Source organism: Lissotriton vulgaris, chromosome 9 (assembly GCF_964263255.1).
Source record: "Lissotriton vulgaris chromosome 9, aLisVul1.2, whole genome shotgun sequence".
NCBI lineage: Eukaryota > Metazoa > Chordata > Amphibia > Caudata > Salamandridae > Lissotriton > Lissotriton vulgaris.
Window position 1 is genome coordinate 1023274264 of NC_141697.1, and position 9863 is coordinate 1023284126.

The window sequence follows — 9863 nt, forward strand, 5'->3', positions numbered from 1 at the left end:
CACCTCTGCGAAGTTTGGGAACAGATCCTACCACATAGTATGTTAAGCAGTATAGGTCATTATTATGTTTGATCTTAAGATGCCGAGCCACAGGGTAGGCGGGATCATTGTGCAGGATGGCCCTCAAATGCTGAAGGGTCCTGAAGTGCACCTGTAGTTTGGTGCTACCAATATAGTTGAGACCACAGGTGCACGTCAGGACATAAACAGCAAACTCAGTCTTGTAATTCAAACTGCCAACAATGGGAAACATGATAGCACCTCATTAAAAAGCATTGCAGTTAATAGAAGGTTTTAAGACTTTAGTTACATTATAAATCATTTGTTGATGGTACCATACTCATTTTAGGAATTGTGGTATGTTCTAAGGTGATTTTACCATGTGAAAAAGCCTTCTGCTGGGATATCATGAATCATGTTTGAAAGAAAACTATTATCTCATGCTTTTCCCACAGTGGTTTGGAAGGGGATCTATAAGCTAAACTGAAAGCATATTTTCTGTAAATTCACATTATCTTTCTCAGTCATGTGATAATGAAGTCTGACATTCTCAGTAAAACATGTACATCCAACAAGGACAGAGACTGTCAGTTGATTCCTTTGTGTTCTACTGCAGCCTCCTAGAGTGTTCTAAAGAAGAACTAGAGCGCTAACAGTCCAACTTATTACAAAGGTATGGCACACCTGAAGCCATCTTGATTGGAATAAAGTGGTAACTCTTAATACATTTAAATTAAAAAGGAACAAAATGAGGGGGTATATTTTGCCATATAAAGTATTATTAGTGCTGCAGAAAGAAAAATTAGGGTACATTTTGAGTGACTTCTCAAATCCTCTTCTCTTTCATTAAAAAATTGACATGCAGTCTCCCAAGATGGCCACCAGAGACAAAAAAGCCCAAATGTAGCCCAAATATCACCCAGCTGTAGCCCAAGTATAGCCCAATGACAGAATGTCCCAGAGTGTTCTAAAGAACAACTAGAGCGCTAACTGTCTTACATATGACAAAAGTATGGCACACCAGAAGCCATCTTGATTTAAATGAAGTGGTAAGTCTGAAAAAATGTAATTTAAAAAGGAACAAAAATGAGGAGATTTTGCCATAGAAAGTATGATTAGTGCTTCAGAAAGAAAAATTAGGGCACATTTTGAGTGACAATCCAAATCCAAATGTTTCTCAAGAAAAGTCATTTTCAATCGTTCGGAATATCGGCGTTTGGGCAGATATGACCCACGGACACGGTTTATGACTTTTCCTTAGAAACATTTGGATTTGGATTATCATGTCCTATACTTTGGAATTTTTGAAAGACTGACTTTGAGAATGCTATAAATTACTCAAGTCCATGGATGCTGCTGGGAACGCCCCCAGCAACACCCATTGCACACCCCTTTAACGCAGGACACTGCGTTAAAGGGGCTGATATTTATCAGGCAGGATTACGCCACAAAAAGTGGCTTAGTCCTGCCTGATAAATATCACTCAGTTTTCTGCGCCACCGGAACGTCACAAAAAGTGCATTATTCATGACATGGTCAGTGACATCACTGATGACATCATCCATGTGACAATCAAATACACCTCATCACACACTAGTATAATCTTTCATCACTCACTGTAAAATAGACAGTGCCATATTTGAAACCATTGACACACCAATAGAAAATTCTAAACACCCACTCAGTTATTCAGAGCTATATACACATCTAATCACTTACCTATAGATTCAGTGTTATATGCAGTGAATAATCAACAGAACACTATCAAATATACTTATACGCCTATTTCAACATTACACACCAGCACACATTGTATTCACTTATAAAGACATCCTTCTGACTTATGCTAACAATTGATTATACTTACATTTACTCACCTACACACTTATACAAACACCACCCCATCTATTTATATAGATAGTAACTCACACTTATTGTGTTATAAAATCACTAATACAAGTATACAGTTATCCATATAGTGACTCATACAAACACTAAGTCTTAGGCACACTTAATTAGATATAACTGTCACATACACTGCCTTTTTTTTCAAGTTTAATGGAGATGTACCATTGAGAGAAATATTTCATCACCACCACACATATACACTCACTGAAACAACTGTTATAACATGTAGTCTTAACCTCATATACCTACTGAATGAACTATTCACACATTTTTTGGCAATCACACACCTCCCACCAAACCACATAGACATTCATTTACCCATATAAATACTCAGTTAGGAAACCAATAACAAATATAGTCTTTAACATAGCAATTAAGACAAAGCAATAAAGACTTTCACACAGTTTAGTAACTACACATTATATATAGTGAGACTCTACTAATTAGTAAAGGAAACAATCAATGACACTGTTACTAAATCCACCATCCAAACATTTATATTTATATATCCACTCATTCTTCAATGCAAAGTAGTGTATTTATAATACATATTTAAATATCAAAGCAAACCACATTCACTGGATGATGTCATCAGTGATATCACTGACCATGTCATGAATGATGCAATATGTGACATCATCAGCAGTGGATTGCGGACGCGCAAGTTATAGGGAGTACAACTAACTATAACGGGGGAAGTTCAATGGTTTTGTATGAGTAAAATGTCCAGCTAAGTATAATATATATATATATATATATATATATATATATATATATATATATATATATATACACACACACACACACACACACACACACACACACACACACATGTGCGAGGACCTTCGCGTGCGCGAGCTGCATGCTGATTGGTTACCAATGTCTGTCAACACTCCAAAACAGAAATTGTTGGCAGCCATCTTGTGCCTCGGTAGACTGAGGCAGAAGAAAGCAGAAAAACAAACATGTAGAACTCAAAAAGGGGGCAGGGTAGAATCACCCTGACCCCATAGGCCTGCTCAGGGGGTCCCACTAGGACCCCCCCCCCCCAAGGCAAAAAAAATAATCAAAAAATCGCGGGGTGCGCGTACCGTGCGCGCACAGGTCGGCGTACGTATGCGTGCGGTACGCGGACGGTGCGCGTACGGTGCGCGTACCTTTCCGAGAAAGCTGCATGCTTATTGGCTGTCAACACTCCAAGCCAGGAAGTGTTGGCAGCCATCTTGTGCTCATTAGACTGAGGCACAAGAAAGCAGAAAAACAAATGTGTAGAACACAAAAAGGGGGCAGGGTAGAAACACCCTGACCCCCTAGGCCTGTCAAGGTGGTCCCACAAAGACCCCCAAGGCCATATATTTTTTTTTAAACCCGTTATGTTTTTTTAAAAATTACCCCCCAGGGGGACCAAATCGCGGGGCATAGTGATAAAGAAGTGTGGGGGGTGCCCAATCCCCCCCACACTGCCCCGGGGGCCGCCGCCCTCTGGGGCAAAGCAACACAGCCCCCTGGCGCATACTGGAGGCTCCTGGTGGGCTAGTTGGCCCCCAGGAACCCCCAGTATGCAAGGGGAATTAGTTCCCCCTCTTCAAACATGCACGGGGGCTGCGTTGCAGTGAGTTGTAAAAAAGGGTGTGGCCTTATTACACCTCTCTGCAATGCAGCCCCCTGGCGCATACTGGAGGCTCCTGGTGGGCTAGTTGGCCCCAGAGACCCCCAGTATGCAAGGGGATTAGTTCCCCCTCTGCAAACGCGCCAGGATGCTGCGTTGCAGAGAGGTGTCACAAGGGGCATAGCCTCATTTCACCTCTGTGCAATGCAGCCCCCTGGCACATACTAGAGGTTCCAGGTGGGCTAGTTGGCCCCCAGGGGCCCCAGTATGCAAGGGGAATTAGTTCCCCCTCTTCAAACATGCACGGGGTCTGCGTTGCAAAGAGGTGTAAAAAAGGGTGTGGCCTCATTACACCTGTCTGCAATGCGGCCCCCTGGCACATACTGCAGGTTCAAGGTGGGCTAGTTGGCCCCCAGGGACCCCCAGTATGCAAGGGGAATTAGTTCCCCCTCTGCAAACATGCCCGGGGGCTGCGTTGCAGAGAGGTGTAAAAAGGGGCGTGGCTTCATTGCACCTCTCTGCAATGCAGTCCCCTGGCGCATACTGGAGATTCCTGGTGGGCTTTCAGGTCTTATATAGTTAGGAATTAGCATTTAAAAAAGCTTGCAAATTCACTGAAAAAAACATAGGTTTCAGGCCTTATATAGTTAGGAATTAGCATTTAAAAAACCTTGCAAATTCACTGAAAAAACCCTAGGTTTCAGGCCTTATATAGTTAGGAATTAGCATTTAAAAAACCTTTTAAAATTCACTCAAAAAACTATAAGTTTTAGGGGTGTTATAGTTAGCTGGACATTTCACTCATACAAAACGATTGAAATTGCTCCTATATAGTTAGTTGTACTAACTATATTTCGCGCACCCGCAATCCACTGCTGATGATGTCACATAATACATCAATCATGACATGGTCAGTGACATCACTGATGACATCACTGATGACATCATCCACGTGACAATCACATACACCTTTTCATACACTAGTAAAATCTTTCATCACTCTTTGTAAAATACAGAGTATCATATTTGAATCCATTGTCACAGCAATACAAGTATCTAAAACCCACTCAGTGATTCACAGATGTATACACAAATCTAATCACTTACCTGTAGATTCACTCATACATGCTGTCAATCAACAATAGAACACTATCAAAAATACTTATACACCTATATCGACATTACACACCAGCACACATCCTATTCACATATGAAGTCATCCTACTCACTTATGCAAACAATGGATCATACTTCCATATTTACTCAGCTACACACTTATACAAACACAACTTCATCTATTCATTTAGATAGTAAGTCATACTTAGGGAATTAATAAAATCATTATTACAAGTATACAGTTATCCATACAGTCATTCACACAATCATTGAGTCTTATGAATACTTATTTATATACAACAACTGACATATACACTGCCTTTTATTTTTCTAGTTTGTTGGACATGTACCATTGAGAAATATATTTGCTCATCACCACACCCATAAAGATATTCACTCAAGTAAACAGTCAATTACACTACTACTAAATCCTCCATCCAAATATTTATTTTTATATATCCACTCTTTTTTTTTTTTAGTTTCAAATTTTTTTTTTATTTGCATCAAGAGGGACAAGCAAATAGCATAACAGAAAATTCATACAGGTGATCAAAGAAAATCAATGCATTACGATTTACATCAACAAAAGGAATGTGAATCAAACAATCATTAAGGACAAATAGTAGTAGGAGAAGGGCTATCGGATATCATGACATTATTATTCTCCAGATTTTGTCCACTTTCCGTTTAGCTTGTAGACCCCTGGTTGTTGCAAGAGCATGTTCCAAATGATAAATTTCTTTAACAAGACTCCACCATTCCATAACCGTAGGTGGATTGTGATGGATCCAGACCCTAGCTATTACCAACCTAGCACATGAGATTAAGATGTTCAGCAAATCACATAGTACGCTGTTCCCCCCTGAAATACCCACTAGCACATCTGTTGATGTAAATATAATTGGGCTAGCCAATTTTACAGACACAACTTTGGTTACTCCATTCCAAAATTCAGCAAGGTGTGGACAAGTAAAAAACATATGGATAATATCGGCTGCTCTTAAGTCGCATGTCAGGCATTTCGTACGATCACTGGTGTTATTATTTGTTGCCCATTTAAGAATCCTATCTGGCGTATAGTACAATTGACATAGGGTTTTAAATAATTGTAATTTAAGACTAGAAGATTGAACAGAAATATTTAAACTATTTAAAGAAGAGGTTATCAGATTAGAAGACACATTAGTCGCCAACTTCCTGCTCCATTTCTCGGCTAGTTTTGTAGTATCGTCAGTACTATAACCAGAAATGATTTTATATCCAATACTGATCAATGCTTTGTCAGCTTCTCTATAAATACAATTCCAAACTTCAGAATCTAACATGTTAGTAAGTCCTAATTTCCGCACAAAGTAATCCCTGATCTGATAATATTTAAACCGAGCCCCCTCTGACAGGTTATAGCATACCTTCAGCCTTTCAAATGTAAAAAACCCATTGTGGTCATATAAATCTCCCAGTATTTTAATACCGGATTCTGATAGCACAAGACCAGTTGAATCATGAAAGATTTCCGGTAAACCCGGATTAAACCATAGAGGGGTTCTAACATGAAAAAGGGAACCTTTACTCTTAACAAGAATGGAGCGCCAGATATTAACAGTATCCCGTACCGTCTTGAACTTTACGCGTTTAAAATAATTGGGGTAATTTTTATGTCAGAAACATATTTGCATCCACTCCTAACATAAATCTATGAAAATACAGACATTTATCAAGAATCAACAAACTTCGAAAACGGGTCAGAAAAGCAGACCAATAGTAGAATTTAATATCTGGTAGACCCAGTCCTCCTTGATTAAAAGGAAGTTTGAGTAATGACACAGCCCGACGGGCTTTTTTGTACCCCCAAATGAAGCTACTGATAATACCCTCTAATCTATTAAAATAGGAATTATTTACCCACAGAGGGATAGAGCGAAAAAGATATAAGTATTTTGGTAGTATCGTCATTTTGACCAGGTTTATTCGGCCAATAATGCTAAGAGGTAACTTGTGCCATTTCTTAAATAACGAGATAGTCTCTATTAATAATGGCTCATAATTTAATGCAACTATTAGATCAATATTCAAAGAGATTTTTACCCCGAAATAAGTCGCTACATCACATACCCCTGTCACCAGGCTTGGTGGCTTATGATTCATAATAATTTGAGTTTTGCTAGTATTAAGTCGATAGCCAGAGACTAAGCCATATTTCTCTGCTTCTGCTACAATACCCTTCATAGCTTCTGACACATTGGTAGAATAAACTGCGACATCGTCAGCATAGACAGTTATTTTAAGGGAGTTTGGGCCATTTGAAAAAGGGAGAATCAGATCTTGACTCTGGAGCGCAATCAAGAAGGGTTCCATTACCAGGGCAAATAACAGAGGTGATAAAGGACACCCCTGTCTCGTCCCGCGTTTAATCGGGAAAAGTAGAGGTGCATTTTCCCATATAACAAACTTTCCCCATAGGCTTATAATATAAGGATTGGATCCATTTCAAAAATTGGCCTTTTATACCGAAAGCCGGCAGTACAGCCCATAAAAAGCCCCACCCCACTCGGTCAAATGCTTTCTCTGCATCTAATAAAATCCTACCAAGTGGTGTTGGCTTAGCCCATGCAGCATTGAATGCGGAAATAGCCATATTAATATGCGCAGTAGTGTCCCTCTTAGGAATAAACCTGTGTTGCTGGGGTGACACGAGTTGTGACATTAATGGTGCCAACCGAGTTGCAAGTGTCTTTGCAAATATTTTAGCATTGCTGTTTATAAACGAAATAGGTCTATAAGACCCTCTCTCGTAAGACGGTTTGCCTTTTTTTAGGAAAAAAAAATTTGAGTGGAGTTCCAAGACTTTGGAGGATGCTCCCCCTACCAATCGCTTGGATAACTTTAGTTAGTAGTGGAAGCAGTTCCTCCATACAATTTTTAAATAATTCTAGAGGGATTGAGTCCTCACCTACAGCTTTACCAGTTGCCAGGGAATTAATAGCAATTCTAATTTCCGTCATTGTAATATCCGCCGCGAGTTGATCTGATTGTTCATCCTCTATAGTTTTGACTCTATTTAAAGTTATATAACTTTTTATGTTATCTTCAGTTACTTCAGTTTCCAGAGTAAAGAAATCTTGATAAAACAATGCAAATTGCTGTAAGATTAATTTAGGATCTTGAAATATTTTATTATTTTTCCCTTTAATTTCCTTAATAGCCATTTGAGCTCGGTCTTCAGCCACTTTATAAGCTAATATTTTGCCTATTCTTTCACTGCTTTCATATTGATTTAATTGATAATTTTTTAATTTACTAATGCTTTTTTCCCTAAACAAAGTTTTTTAAAGCTGATTTTAGTTCAATTAATTTAAAGTTTAAAGCTTCCAAATTACCTGCCCCTGTCAACAAAGCTTCAGATAACTGATTTTCGATATTAAGTATTTCTGCAATCATTTCCTCATTTTGGCATCTACGCTCTTTATTTTGTCGCCAAATAAATTGTTGTGTAAATCCACGAATGATTGCCTTGCATGCATCCCACACTATCGTTGGTGAGGCTGAGTGCACGTTTATATCTAATAATTCTTTTATATGATTTTTTAGTTGGGTCAAGAAGTTAAGATCCAAAAATAAATATCGGGGAAATGAAAAAGGGCGAGGAGTTTGTCTCTCTGTTGCAACGATTCAGAAAAGGGGGTGGTGATGGACAGAGTATCTGAATTAAGCAGAACACTCCTACCCAGTCAACAGATCAGGGCTTGATCCATCACTGTTTTTTTAGCTCACTGCACCATCCCAGCTCAGAACCTGGCTATATGCAAATTAGTCTGTCCCTGGCCCAGTGCGTCATGGGAACAGGGCAGACCAAACTACCAAGCCAATTCTTTTACTGGAAAGGAAACAAGCTTCCGGGGACCGGTTTCTGGCATTGCAGCCGTCTTCGGCCCGGCTTGCTTGAATCCTGATGGTGCAGTGAGCAAGGGACTCCCATCTGAGCATACCCTTCCACCCTTATGGTGGACAAAACGATTCAGAAAAGGGGGTGGTGATGTTGCAACATCAAATGATATGAGGATCGGATTATGGTCCGAGGTAACTCTTGGGCATATTACCATAGTGCTAGTTTCAAGGATAAGATCCGATACCCAGACCATATCTATGCGTGAGCATAATTTGTGTGCGGCAGAACAATAAGTATAGCCTGCTATATTTGGGTATAAGCATCTCCAAGCATCTTTAATTAGATGAATTGCTGCAAGAGCTAAAATTGCAGCCCTGGTCTTTCGCAGTCTCTGGAATGATCCCTTTCTAGTTGTATCTAAATTATAATTCATAATACAATTAAAGTCCCCAAGTACTATACACTCCCCTCCCCATGTAAGCAACTCAATATTAATCTGATCAAAAATTTTAGGTTTATCCTGATTAGAAGCGTAGATCCCACCGTTTGTGTATTTACAGCCTTCAAGTGTTATCTGTACAATAGCCCATCTACCAGCCTTGTCAGTTAAAGTTCTATTAATTTCTACCTTAAGCTGTTTGTTTTAGTATTGCCACCCCCGTATTGAAGCATTAAATTTAGTACATATTAAAATATCATACCCCAGTTGTTTAAGTAATTTTCTATCTTTATATGCAATATGAGTCTCAGTAGTTACTGCTATTTAAGGGTTATACATTTTAAGTTCTTCTAACACAAGACTTCTTTTAATCCTGCTATTTAAGCCCGCCATATTCCAAACTAGACATTTTAATTGATACATTTTATAAAATACATATTCCTATCTTTAGTGCCCTTATGCCAAGTGAAATCAACCTTGCTACATCTCAGTATTATGAAACTGCTTGCCCTCGTGATGCTGTTTTTACCCAGAAAGATCACCTCCCCCTCCCCTACCTAACAGCATGCTATCCCACCCCCCCCCCCCCAAACCTATGCCTACAGGCGGGTCCCCCCATTAACCCAGCTGCAGCTGTAGTGGCAGCTAAGACGGAGTCACGGACCCTAGGATCCGGGCATTCAAAAAGAGAAAAAAAAGAAATAGAAAGTTCATATCAAATCATATGATACATTATATAGTACCTTATAGCCGAATACATCAAAAAAAGAATCGCTTTCAACTAGTAAACAGCCGAATACCATTCGTGATTTAGATATCAGTTAAGTTATTCAACATTATTTAGAAGAAGAGATTATAGATAGCATAATTCATTCATTGTCCATTTTTTTCCGATTTCCATTTAA